This window comes from Macrobrachium rosenbergii, chromosome 1 (genome assembly GCF_040412425.1).
Source record: "Macrobrachium rosenbergii isolate ZJJX-2024 chromosome 1, ASM4041242v1, whole genome shotgun sequence".
In the NCBI taxonomy this organism is placed as follows: Eukaryota; Metazoa; Arthropoda; class Malacostraca; order Decapoda; family Palaemonidae; genus Macrobrachium; species Macrobrachium rosenbergii.
Genome location: NC_089741.1, coordinates 33,403,249 through 33,417,830, shown reverse-complemented (window position 1 = coordinate 33,417,830; position 14,582 = coordinate 33,403,249). Strand labels below are relative to the sequence as shown.

Below are 14,582 nucleotides of genomic sequence, written 5' to 3'. Positions count from 1 at the left end.
TATGGATAACTGCCATAAACTGCTAAGTTTGATGACCGATTTGATCAATGTAAATTATATTTCTGGTCAAAAGTAGCACAATAGATATAAGGTGCAGTGTTGCCAGATCCATGCTTTGCTAATACTCTATTCTGCAAGGCGTGTTAGTGATATTATTTTTAAATAAGCTTCTTAGGTTACGAAATTAGACAAAATTTCCAGTTTATATTGACATTTTACATTTAATCTTCATTCCTAGGGTGAGTTAAACTCTAAGTTTCTCGTATTCCGCTGGATAAAACGAACATCTTTACGAAATATCTATACACTACACTTTTCGTAACTTTATTTTTGCATGTATCGTGTTATTTACACGCACTGTATTTAATATTGTTAAAAATAAATAATTCATACGTTAAGCCTCTAAAATTTCTCATGGCCACGGCATGTCTTGAGAACCCTACGACATAAATCGATGTCTAAGAAGGTTTGGTAACACTGCAAGACAGTCGAGGAGGGCTGCTGCAGACGACGTCGCGAGCTGTCATTGTAGTTTGGTGAAGGATTTAAACTCGACGAAAATGTCTTCCTCCAGGAAATTCTTCGTCGGCGGCAACTGGAAGATGAACGGGACCAAAGGCTCCATCGACGGGATCATCTCCTTCCTGAAGAAGGGCCCCTTGAATCCTGACACTGGTGAGATAATAATTTTATAATGGTTTTTATTGGAAGTGAGGGAGGTACGGCTCCATGTTCTGTCGACAGTATTCGATCTTATTAAGTTGCGTCGATAATTTTAGTTGTATAGTTATGGTCGAGGCATAGACATACACAGACAGTCTCAGTTGATCGATCATTTTATAGTTTTAAGTTACCCGGCTCCGTTGCTTCAGTAGGTTACGTTGCTAGGTGGGGCATTTTTTGGTCGATATTAGAAAGGTGAATGATTTCCGTAATTTAACTTAGTCTTTGCCCATTTTTGTCCGGAAATGTAAATGACAAGTCATTATTTTACGGGAAAATGCATTCTGCGAAAAATTATTCATTAATTTTAATCATTCATCTCGTCTATGTAGCCTATAACATATATTTTTTTTTTTTATATTTCATTTCACTTGTTTTTTCCGGTTAACGAAATTCGTAGATCGAAGCAACTTTGCTCTGAGGAAAGTTGTTTTTTTAATTTGCAAATATTAAGGAATATTTAGTGGATTTTAGTTATTACGCAAATTAGATATTAGTTTTCTCCTGCAGTGAAGGAATCGAGAATGGCAGTTTGTAGGCTGTAGCTTCCCAAAGGGGAGTTATAGGCCCGCATTTTTTCGTTTCATATTTCATTAATGGCATCTCCCCTATCTCATGAACTTGTGCCAACATCTTTTAATATCAAAGTACCAGCCCCCGTAACTCCATGTTTGAAAATTGTCAGTCGTAATGAAATAAAAGCTAATTTGTAATAACAGGTACAGACAGTTTTTTTTTTACACCTGTGCAATCATTCTACCAGCAGTATATTCTTAAGGAAAGTTCGTTTTTCAATTCAAAAGAGCCTATTTGTTCTTGATACACTAGCAATTTCATATTATACACATAAATGCAATTTTATATATATATATATATATATATATATATATATATATATATATATATATATATATATATATATATATATATATATATATATATATATATATATATATATATATATATAATATATATATATATATATATATATATATATATATATATATATATATATATATATATATATATATATATATATATATATATATATATATATATATATATATATATATATATATATATTATATATATATATATATATATATATATTATCTTTAAGATTATTATTTTTCTAAAAATTTTATTATTTCTATGATAGATTTTTATTTTTTTCCCCAGTTTTGTATTTCTCATTTATATTGTTTTCTAAATCTTCAATATTATTATTTTGTCATTCTTTTTCATGGGGGGTGGCTCATGCCTAGGGCGCCCCAACCCCATCCCCAACCCCACCCCCAATCCACTAGTGCCTTGATATCCTAGTTTTCATCTTTGGGTCCCTAGATATTAGGCTTGAATTTGTGAGCTTGACCTTGGGTCAGAGGGTCTACAAAAAAAAAAAGTAGATACTTGGCGTACCTTTTCTAAATTATATATGATGTCCAAGATTTTGGACTTACCCCATACCTGCTTCAAAAAGTGTTTTCGTTAAAAGATCGAGTTAAGAGAGTTCCGTCTCTCATATTCTCTCCAGTGATAGTTTTCTGGGACCTTAAAATTAATTCTGTTAATATTTTTTAATCCATTTCAGAGTTGTTGTCTTTGATTAGTGCACTTTCAGCACCGCATAGATAGAATAAGGGCCACCAAGTCTTTCTTTCATGTAAATATGTCAAATTTTTGTCCTTGTTTATGATTGCTGAATTCTGATTACAGTCTCCTAACTTCTAACCCACATATAAGATTTTTTGGCTTCAAAGAATAACATGCATGGTATGCTGTTCAAGTTGGCTAATTCCTCCTGATGGTGACAGAGTTCCAGTTCTTCCTTGTCTGTCAGTATTAAGTGTCAAAATGATAAACATACATGTTCCTTAATCATGCAGACGATTATTCTGTTTACCATCAGTTTAATAACTTGGTTACTTAATTACATTCCCTCTTGATTCCTCACTCATATACTCCATGTATGTAGATTTTGACAGCTAATACTGGCATGCGCTCTTTACTCATGAGTGGCCTGTTTTAGTTCCATCTACCTATCACATTTTCTGCAAAGGGATCCTCTGCAATTTTCAAGTTGGATGTGGCAGGTATCATATGGCTAATAATGTTGTTTACCAATTACTGCCCACTATCAAATATCATATATGTAACTTAATACAATTTTCATATGCCAACATCTATAGGGGAACTTCTCTGGGCAAATGACAGTTTTGGGGATTTTTTGAAGTTTTGGATGTTATTTAGGCATGCTAAATGAATTCCTTCGTCCTGACTCTTCCTTGAAAGACCTTGGTGTCAGAACTTGTAACTTCTGTCATTCCAGATTTCCTCTTAATAGTTATGGACTACTTGACCAAGTTTTGTGGTTTCACTAACTTTATTGTCTGGGAACCCACTCATTTGTCTCTTCCCTAATCTTGCATTTTCATCATAGCATCCTCGAAATGTGCACATATTTGAAGATTACCAAAGTAAGCAGGAATTTGGTGTGAACCATCTGCTTGAACCTAAGGGTTAAGGTTGATCTGCTTGGGGGGCTACCTAGGTTAGTCGATTGTCATGTTGTAGCTTAGTAACTGATTTAATTCATGCGTTGACAGAGGTTGTGGTAGGATGTCCTCAGTGCTACCTTTCCTACGTCCGGGAGAACCTCCCAGAGGAAATCGGAGTCGCTGCACAGAACTGCTACAAGGTACTGTAAACTTATTCTTTTTTAAGACTGATAATTCTCTTAAAACTAAAGTATGTTTATGGTCTTACAGTAATTCCCATGTGTGTATAGTGGTTTGTAAGATGAACTTTTAAAACATTCATGCTTATAGCCATGTTTGTAACGTCAGACGTAACAAAGGAAACTTGGGGCTTTAAATTTCATCCTGTATAAACTGAACAGAAAATGTTGACTGTGAACTTTTTTTTTTTTTTTGCAAATGTATTAACAACAATCTCTAATGATACTTTAGCCAACCTCAGAGGTTTCCCACACATACTATTACGTATAGGCATTAATAAATGTCTTCTTGAGTGGTACATAAATGGCTACTAAAAAATTTAACCATTATTTATGATCATACTGATTTTTTTCATAGTTGGAAACCAGTGTAGGAAACAGGTTATTACCTAGCTGAAAATTTTAACAATTCATTTGTGTGAAAACTTGTGAATTTTACAAGAGTAGGCATGATATCTGTACTCTACAGCACTAATGTAAATCAAGAGGACCCTTTGTTTGGCCTGAATGTTCCCTATTAGCTATTTATTGCCCATGTGTTTGGCCCAGACACTTTTATTTATGCCTGAGACTAAAAAAGTGTTTATGCTTTGGCTGTACAGCACAGGTATATTCATTTCTTAAAAGTTACTGTTATTCCATCAAATTTATTTTTTCCAGGTACCAAAGGTGCTTTCACGGAGAAATTTCTCCAGCAATGATCAAAGACTGTGGATGCGAATGGGTTATTTTGGGTCATTCAGAACGAAGAAATGTCTTTGATGAATCCGATGAACTGATCAGCCAAAAAGTAGGACATGCTCTGGAGGCAGGATTAAAAGTAAGTTTAAAGGAATCTTTTACTAATGGAACAACATACAATGTAACTTTGAGTTCGAGGAATTGAGTACAATTCGCAAACTGTGTTAAGGTATCCCCTCTTTTTCAAAATTTTCGTTTTATTGCTTTCATTAGATATATATTTAGCTTTGATATTATGGTGCTGTGTCATGAAAATTTTACAATATGTATGTAACATACATTACCAAATACACCCGCACATGGATTACTGTAGTCACTTGAATGATGTTTCTACTTTATCTGTGGTGCATCACGATATTGTGATTGGAAATAATTAGTAAAAAGCCACAATAATGTAAATGAGAGACTGTATTTTCCCTGTTTATTCTTTTTGTATTTTGGAAAAATACAGTCTCTCATTTACATTATTGTGGCTTTTACTCAACTTTACTTTATTTTACCTTTTGAATGGCCAAACTTTGGGATTCTATTCTTGATATCTTTTTTCTCATTCTTTGTACCTTCCTTGAGAGGCCAGTCTTTGCATGTGAAAAGGAATATACAGTACATATCCTGCTGATGTGTGTAAAAGTTTACGTAGCTTGTTTGAAGTCCAAAAGTATACGTGCAATTGATGTCAGGAGTCCCACAAAATAAAATGGTAGGATGAATAGGTAGCTTCAGTCCATAGATATAACTTTCTGAATGATACTTGAGAAAAGATGAAAAGGCAAATGCTGGAGTTAAGGATGATTCTGAAGGGATTGCAAAATATGTACCATTCATTCTTCCCCGTAGTGGGGGTAGCAACTTCAGTGCATCTCAGGCGATTGCAATTTAGACGTTACTTGAGGTTCTTTGCAGTGCCCTTAGCTACAACCCCTTTCATACCTTTTACTGTACCTCCATTCATAGTCTTTCTTCCATCTTACTTTCCACCCTCTCCTAATGATTGATTCATAGTGCATCTGCGAGGTTTTCGTCCTGTTACACCTTTCAAAACTTTTTACTCAATTTCTGTTCCAGTGCTGAATGACCTCATAGGTCCCAGTGCTTGGCCTTCGGTCTAAATTATATATTCTATTCTATCATTTTATAAAATTAAAATTGGGTCAAATGGTTATTAGAATGTATTTCAATAGTACACAAGTTATTGATATCAGGAAAGCAGTTTCTGTGACTCTTCTGTGTTGTATATGAGTCTGATTCTCAGTTGTTGTAATTTGCATTGTGGAATCATTTCCTTTCTTAAATACAAATTAGCATATCTTAACTGATCATACATTGTACTGAATTTCACCCCTACGTCATTAGTATTGTGATTTTCTTTGTAGAACAACCCATGTTCTCCAAGCGCTTAGCACTTGCGTCATGTAACCATCCGCAAAATTTCAGGTTATCCCTTGCATTGGGGAGAAGTTAGAGGAACGAGAAAATAACCAGACCGATGAAGTTGTGTTTGCACAAATGCAGGCTCTGCTACCAAACATCTCAGATTGGTCTCGAGTTGTCATTGCTTACGAACCTGTGTGGGCCATTGGTACTGGCAAAACTGCTACACCTGAGCAGGTATGTAATAACTACCTCTATCATATACCTGTAGAGGGAATTATGCCTGTGGACATATTGTTGCTGGTTCCTGTCAGGTTTATATGTACTGTAGTGATTAAAAGCTTGACTTCCTCATGTTTCCTTGCATGATGTTAAAAGCACAAAATATGTACTTGTATGGTAATACCTGTTACAGTATTTTTGTTATAAATTTCTTTGGGTGTGGGGAAACACTGATAACATCTGAAGTAAAAGGTTATTTAAAGTAGAGGGAAAAAATTTCATAAAATTTTTCTAGTCTCTCCCAGGTACCTTGAACCAGTCCTTTTCCATGTTTCCAGATACTGTATTATTATTAGTTTTTGGACTGTCTAGACTCTCTAGAGCCTTCAGCAGTGCATTATACTGTATAACATTTTTCAGTCTAATAATTAGGTTAATAACTATTGCTTTTAATATTTATCAGGGGGAATTATGGAATATCTCAGAATACACTACTGTTAATTTAAATGGTATTTAATATAAATGGTTCTCATTGAGACAGTCTAATGTAAAGCCAGGCTTTATAAAGCAGAGAGTGTTTTCACCAACGTCAACTGCATTTAATTGTAGCAGGTGTAACTAAAGACAGAGAACTGTATTGGCGAGGATTTTTCACTGGACCGATGAAGGCAGTAGGCTAACAATAGGCAAATTTTCTATGGACACAAGGAAAATGAGAGGGAAGTGCAATTAAGGTTGGCCATTCTTGAGAAATACTATTTTCAATATTTGGATTTCTGGAGTAACCAACAGTTAGCATTTTCAGTGTTTCTCTTTTGCAAGAGTGGAAAATTGTAAATGCCAGCCATAAATGATTTGGAGAATATCTTGGGAAGCATAAAAATAAAAATTTTCTGTTCCATGAACCTTGGGACCCAAACTTTGTTTTGCCAAAATTGATCTTAAGCTTTTTAGTAATCTGCCATTTTTAAAAATGCAGGCTGAGTAATAAGTGCCGTTTGATTGAAAGGGATGCTTGTCGTTATACAGAGCATCATTTGTGTGCAGCTTGAGTGCATTGTCAGTCATTGCATTGTCTTCTGATCAAAATAAAAAACTGCTTGAATCTTTTGATACCTGTGTGTTGAGCCATTTCTTGAGATTCATGGAGGTTTAAAAATTCTCTTTGATGATCCCTGATAGTTGTACAGCTTGTGTGCGGTTATCACTGTGTCATGCCTAGCATACTGAATGGTGACTACTGTACTGTAGTACTGCACAAGACAAACAACAGATATTGTTGAGGTTCTAGAGATGTAACCAAGTGATGTGTGAGTTTTGTGTGTAGTAAATGTTGTGGCAATGTCTCCAAAGGGAAGGAATTACTGTACCAGTGTGTGGCGTCACCCCGTGCGTTGAAAGAAGTACAGACCAGCTTGGTTCTTGAAATGAAATTGGATGCATTCAACCAATATAAGACCAGATGCTAGTACAGTAGTAGTTCAAACACTGGCCTAACCATGATTTCATTGGAACATCAAGTCCTCAGTCATGCTGAGAAATATCTCATTGAGCGCTAGGGTGTTAGAATTGTAGGCTACTTCACCTCAGCACAGATTACAGCGCAAAGAAATTTTGGCTCATTTGATTTCGCTTAGCTTGTTCTGGTTTTTCCTTGTCATGCATGCTTTTCTTATAGTTTTTGCAATATAGAGGTTACTCAGTTTAGTGATCTACCAGATTTTCATATGAGGCTTTCAGCATTAGGCCTCTCGCCACAAAAAAACATTTTGAGTAATAAGCCATCAAAGTTTTGGAAATTCAACCTGCTCTAATTTATTTTTCAAGATACAAAGTTGAATTTTGTATGAGATGAAGTATTTGCAATCAGGAATAGAATAGTATGCATCAAAAAACTATAGTTCAACCCCACCCCCTTTTTGGGGAAAAAGGGGGATTATTTAAAGCTAATCAGGCAAAATACACCATTTTCAAAAGTTGGGACGAGAGGCCTTTTAATGCTGAAAGCCTGATAAGTTAAAAGCTTAAGATCTAAAATATTTTCATTTGTTTTAAGATCCAGTCTTATTGCCAGGGGTGACTGCAGTGAAGGTTTTCAGCCCTGTGCTGCTGGTTCTTTGCACTGTTGCCCTGTCCTCCATTTGCAAGGATTTCATACTTTTACTCTCCTTTGGTCTTCCTTCCTAGCTTAATCTTGTGACCCATCTAGCTCTGTAATTTTTAAATGTATATTTTTGTAACTTTCACTTCTCAAGGAACATTTCCAGTTGAAATGTGGCTTGGTGATTTCATTATACGACTTTTAACAGTATTAGTAACTTTTACAAGCTGTAAAGATCATTGCTGAGGCCTGTGATCAGGTTCTTGAACTATCATGAAAAATTTATTTCACTGAAACATGGATGGATCCATTTGCTTACCCAGAAACTGAATTTCATGCTAAAATGTTATTTATTGAATCTCCCAAACTGTTACACAACAGAACAGACCTCCTAGTGTGTACAACAATTCAGTCTTTCATAACAATATACCATAACTGCCTTTGAAACCTTAAGTGTATTAGAAAAAATAATGGTCTTCTGGGAGATTAGGTGAATTTCTGATTAATTTAGCTGCAACAAACTATTGTTCAGGTAAGGACATTAACCCGTAACTAAAAGCTGCACAAAGCTCTCAAGTCCTAAAACAAATATATTCTTTTAGGCTCAAGACGTCCATGCTAAACTTGAACTGGCTCTCTGAAAATGTCAGCAGCGAAGTGGCCGAATCCTGTCGTATCATCTACTGGCGGGTCTGTTTCTCCAGCCAACTGTGCTGAGCTGGCAAAAATGGGCGACATTGATGGCTTCCCTAGTTGGCGGTGCTTCACTCAAGCCTGATTTTGTCACTATTATTAATGCTCGTTAACTTAGAAGTAATTTCTTACCAGTTAATCATCCTGTAGTACTGTCTGTAAGTTTTCCCTGAGCACAGTAGTTGATAATGTTTCTTTTTTTCAATTTCATCTGATAATTTACAAAAACATTTGATTACATAATTTCACATATGGTAAATTGGCTTGTCTATCAAAGATAAGTGCCAGATTACTTTCAGGGGGGTCATGTACATAAACATTGTTTTAGATGTACACAGTAAAGTACAGTGTTGTGCATACACTTATTTAATAACTACTTAGAAATTCCTGCACTTCTCCTTGTAATTAAAATCATTCCTTTTCCTTTTTGAAGCTGAATCAAATTTGTAGGACAAGAAGCTGTACATAAATGGAATTGCCTTTTATTTTAACTCACTTTATAAAAATGGTCTTTGTAAACAGTTATAAAATCTTTTAAAAGGCTAAAATCTAAAAACATTTGAAGGGTAGAAGCTAAATTTACCATATAAACCACCAGAGTAGCACCAAAAATCAAACCCACTACAAGGTGATTACACCAAACCAAATACAGAGTATAACTGCTCAATCTAATGTTAAAATTACTATAAATTGTAAAAGTCAATGTGTAGTAGAACACATGGTATAAGGGTCATTCAAAATCTATTCAGCCTCGCAACGAAGGATGAGCACCAACTAAAACTACAGTGTGACAAAGAACTTAAGTTACTTATTATGGTGATGGTAAGGTCCTTGAAGTTTGCAAGGTGCAAGGAAAAAAGCCTCGCTGTGATATGACCCTCCAAAGGATAAAACATCAGAGAAATCTGCGTAAACACAGACACAATGATCGACGATTCATGCGGACTGAGAATGCATCAAGATACAACCCAGTTAGGGCAAACAAAACACCAAGATAAACAGAGAAGTGGTTTCCATTAACCCCACGCCTCTGAATAATGGGTCTATGACTGCCCAAAAGATAACAAATACCAGGGCACAGGTACTGGCTGAGAGCACACTATTTGGACTGAAATATTGGGGATGTACAACCTTAAACAGGGTGGTAGCTTGAACATACAAGACCAAGAGCAGTATAGTTTTGTCCGAATATTCCATGAATGTGACACTTTCTGGCTTATGCCAAGAGCTTTTGAATGACCCTCATTAATATCCATTTCTAAGCTGCCTACACTTTAAAATTACTGTGCTAAAAACTAACTTATTATCTCTAAAACAGAAATTTACTTATAAAAATCTAATCTTGTCAATGAAACCTAGATTTTACTCAAGCCTTTCACATCAGTACAAAATTAAAATGGACTAAGAATTCATCGAGGAGAACCTATTGTTCCAAAGGTGAGATTAGTCTCAAAGTACACCACCAAAAATTATACTGTATCATCTGCCCAGTCCAAAACTACATTATGCTTTGCCTCTTAATAAACAGTACTGATATAATCAAGGTAAACTTAAGATAATTTTGAAAACTTATGTCAATTCTTGTACTATTTGCAGAAATGAGCCTCTAAAAAAAAAAGCATTAAAACTGGAGAACTGAGATTACTGGATGTAGTGAACCAAATACTTCTTCCCTTAATACTTTGCCTTAATGTTTAATTCTCTACTTTGTCCTAAACTACACACTAATTACCTAAATTACTCAATAAAACTAAAAGAAATGATCAAAAGGAAAAACTTTTTCCAACCTTGGCAGCTTCTGTAAAATAATCACTGTCTTGCATATACTAAGAGGACGTTCAAAATTTTTGAATGGTGTCAAAATGTAAGTCGAGACATAAGCATCAGGTCCTGAGGAAGAGTGACACTTCATAAGTATCAATGGAGCAATTGGTTCTTCCAGTCCATTGCAAAGTTGGGCGCTTGCAGGTGCTGGATGTGCCGTTATCTTCAGTCTGAAACGAGGAAAGAAAAGGAAAGTTAATATTTCTGTTTTAAAGGCTTTGAAGCCGTGTGTTTTACCAATGCCTAATTAGGTGCACGGAAACCAGACGATGAATGGCTGCGAAACTAGCAAAAGGATCGTTGCTGGCGATTATGATAGATTAGCTTCGCAGGAAAACATTTTATTAGCCCTAAAATTGGCAGTGCCATATTCTTTATATACCTAGGTTGCACAAGACCTAATCTGCATTATTGTCCATACAAATGACACTATGTGATTTAAAAAAGTTTGAAGGACATATAAAAACGCAATAAGATATACACTTTAAACAGAGAAGCAACCTACCTTACTGTGCCACGTCCTCCATTCATCTCGTATATACGAACCACAACATTTCCATTATCCTCGGACAGTTTGACAGCTTATCATTGCACCATCTCCTTCCAAACTGAACCAGCTGTCAGCATTTACAGTCATGCTATAAAAGGAAGAGATTATTATAACCTATTATTTAACACTTAGCAAATGTATACATTATACAGAATGGAGTACCATATGACTGTATTTCAAAAACAAGGACTTAATAAATCTGAAAAGGGATTTAGAAATCAAATGCATCTGTAAAAGAAGAAAAAGAGGAAAAAATGTCTCACCACTTTGACGACGACACAATCAAATCATTGTTGAATTCATAAGCCTTCTTCTGAACTTGTGCTTTTGGAAACTTCCTGAAAAGGAAATTTAACAGTAAGCATTTAACACCGCTGACAGACATTGTTATGAAAAACATAATCCTTGCTTACACTTCACCAGAAGTCATAACAAGTAGGAGAGCCTCCTGGCTGAGTAGTAAATGTGTCAAATACTGTAAAGTTGGATTTCAAGTTGCAGTGACTGGTATCAATTCTGGCATGGCAAATGCACCTAATGCATTCTGATGTTTGAGTGTTCCTTTCCTACATACAATATTTCCAGAGTAAACCAGTGAAGTAAATTTATACCAAAAAGTACAAAAGTGATCATGCACACTAGGTACTAAACAATATGAGAAAAATGTAACAGCATCTATTGCCAAAATTTAACTTTGCTACTGACACACATCAACAACAGTGAGTTTTGAATCAAAATAATTCTTATACACCAAAATGCACATTCCACTTACCATCATGGGGCATAGAGCATATTTAAAGGTGTGAATTCCCATGTCACATTTATCGTCTGGGGCCTTTGGTGATCTCAAGAGGGAAAGACTCAGTTTACTCTCCCTGCAAGTCCATCCATATTTACTGTCATTCAATACTGCTACTCCAAAGTTGTACTCTGACAGGTCAGCCCACCTAAGGAAAAAGATGTTTACATGATCCAGTTTCTTAAATTCAACCAGCATCAGTGTTTTAGTTAGTCCCTACAAGTGACACGACAGTTGGCTTTGAAAATAGGCTAGTCGCTGATAATATACCTCATATAGTATTATTTGCTCCCCTTTATGGAAGTAACTGCTAGTCCTGATAAACATCAGGAATGCGAGAGGCAGTAGATGATAAAAAGTCATATGAATAAACTCTCTTGATCAGGAAATTTTAAGTGATCTTCTTTATGACTCTCTGTGCATGGGTAAGAATGAGCTTAATGATTCTGGGTACTTAACATTAAGTACTGTTACCTTGTCTACAAGCTTTTTTTTTCACTTCAATGAAAACTTATCTATTTATGCACTGCTAATTCTTATAGCTACTGAAATGATGGTACTGATCCTACATATTTTAAGGGCCACAGGCAAAATAAGAGTGAGAGACTCGTTACAATAATGTGATGGTCCTAATACTTTACTTCTTCTATATATAACACATCTAATCACTTACTTGTGGCCACAAACTTCATATTTGGCAGATTCCCAAGATGTGTTTGAATGGGTTGGCGCTCCAAATGGCCAAATTGTGTGTCAAAACGTAGCTTTCTTTGGATGAAGTCCTGTGTCAAATGAGACTTTGAGGAACTTGTGATTTTCATGCCAATCAACGCAGGTGTAGAATGTGAGGTAAGGATCGACAGCTGTTAATTCTATATCCTGGCGAAGACTAGAGTGCTCGCTTATATTCAAGCGCCACCGTTTCACTAACAGAGGGCCACTTTCAACAATTTCCATTTCCTGCATTAAATTAGCACTCTGTTGGGGAATAAAACAAAATGCTTTAGTGATGGAAGTGATACTTAGAACCACATTTCCATAGATGATATTAGTTTAAAAGGTGATATAGCTTTGAGCATTAAAAAAAGACCAACAGCAATAAAGATTTCATTACAGACAGACTGAACGTAGCAACCTCCTCCTTATAATCACCAAGATGCATGATTAAAAATCTTTCTGATGCTGTTTTATGTTACCATTTTTCTGCTGAAAAGTTGCTATACTTTTTACTGGAATGATCTGAATTTTAAAAGTTCAACACCCATTTGACAGGTTTGAAACCCTCTTTGCTTTTGAAATGCCTCAAACTAATTTTGGATTGTCTAATGCAGTGACTTGAGCCTTACTTATGCAGGAGAAGACAGACATGCAAACCTTCATTTCATTTAATGTCCTGACCTCATGATTCAGAATCTGTGCAGTTTCAAATGGTAGTCCATGGTATCCCAAGCATCCCAGTACAGGGGACATCGTCGTAGAGGGTCAGCTGATTTCCGATTTTGCACTGCCTTGCTGGTCTCGCCAAAGGCATCCCTTGCATCTCCTCCAGCTAACCTTAGGTGCTCCACAGTGCCATATCTTGTAATAACAGCTTCAATGAAACTGTTTCTCAGAATGAACTTGTTGTCTTTGAAGCCTGTCAAAATATGAATATGAAATACAGTTGAAATACATGAAACACTCAAAATATAAGATTGATAAATCTAATGCAGATGAATATTTTACCTTTTAACATTCAAAATTGTCTCAATGTCATGCGCGTTAGGTTGTCAGGACTTCTGGACAAACAACCAAGTTTATCGCCCTTCAAATGATAGCAGAAATGATCACTGCTCATTCTGAAAGCACAACTGTCAACAACGATATGTGAAATGAGTATGACATGAACCTCTTGCCTAGCTTCTGTTGTGCTTGGGTGGGGGCAGAAAATGCATTTTCCACTGAAATCTACAAATCAAAACAAAATAACACTTGACTCCTGCGGATTTATTCAAAGATATGCAGATGAATCGATTCCATCAATGACTGAGTGTAACCCCAGGAATGTGCAAGACAATGGAGCTACCAATAATTACTCGGTGATCCCCATTTAACAGGATAACCTCCTCATACCTCTTAAAATTAGATGAAAGACAGCACAGCTTTCAACTCTGCAAAATAAAATCAAAATTTCACTATCTCACAAGTAAATTTAGAAAGTAAACTCACCAATTTCAACAGGAGCTGTGTGGGCCACATTCATTTTGAATATCAATCCCTTGAGCTTTACTGCAACATAGTGACCACCGTTGCTTGCAGGTTGCATAGTTTCTTCTTCCAGTCTTATTCTTTTTCTGACTTGGCTCTTCCAAAATTTCATTTGTAATTCTGACCACTTTCTTCACCGGCCATGGTAGAGTGTTGATCACAGCTATTTCATTTTCCCTTCAGACGAGTTACCTAAAGTCAACAAGAATCAGTAACAATGAGGAAAAGTTATTAAATTCAATTTATGTAAAAGCAGCAAACCTAATAAATATATTTATTCAGTTCAATGACCAAATCCCAAAGGGAGTCAGATTTCAAGATGTAAAACATTTGTCGTTTATTATTACAATATATATGTAGTATTGTACACACATTTTCATAGAGAGACATTTTGTCAGATTCAAAAGATGATATGGCTAAAACTCCACACAAAAATATGCATCTCTGTAACCTAGCTGTCACCTCTGTAACCTAACTCACACCTTCAGAATCTCAGTAGCTCCCACTACTTGTCTCCTGAAATAGAGCACTAAAGGCACCCTTAAAATTACTCTTTGACTTACATTTTTATGCA

General features: G+C 35.7%; 1 protein-coding gene, 2 long non-coding RNA genes and 1 pseudogene across 3 annotated transcripts in view; 2 read left to right on the top strand and 2 right to left on the bottom strand.

Moving 5' to 3' along the window:
• LOC136847958 (breast cancer anti-estrogen resistance protein 3 homolog) overlaps nucleotides 1-14,582 on the top strand; it is a 485,533-nt gene that overhangs the window by 406,224 nt on the left and 64,727 nt on the right.
• LOC136848165 (triosephosphate isomerase-like) lies at nucleotides 472-9,063 on the top strand (annotated as a pseudogene).
• On the bottom strand, nucleotides 10,460-11,301 carry LOC136848425 (uncharacterized). Its single transcript, XR_010856022.1, has 3 exons — nucleotides 11,226-11,301; nucleotides 10,918-11,050; nucleotides 10,460-10,582 (listed from the first exon to the last, which is right to left on the bottom strand). It is a non-coding gene; the product is annotated as an uncharacterized lncRNA (long non-coding RNA).
• Nucleotides 11,754-14,006, bottom strand: LOC136848361 (uncharacterized). The gene is made up of 4 exons (XR_010856008.1): nucleotides 13,970-14,006; nucleotides 13,160-13,397; nucleotides 12,435-12,739; nucleotides 11,754-11,909 (listed from the first exon to the last, which is right to left on the bottom strand). It is a non-coding gene; the product is annotated as an uncharacterized lncRNA (long non-coding RNA).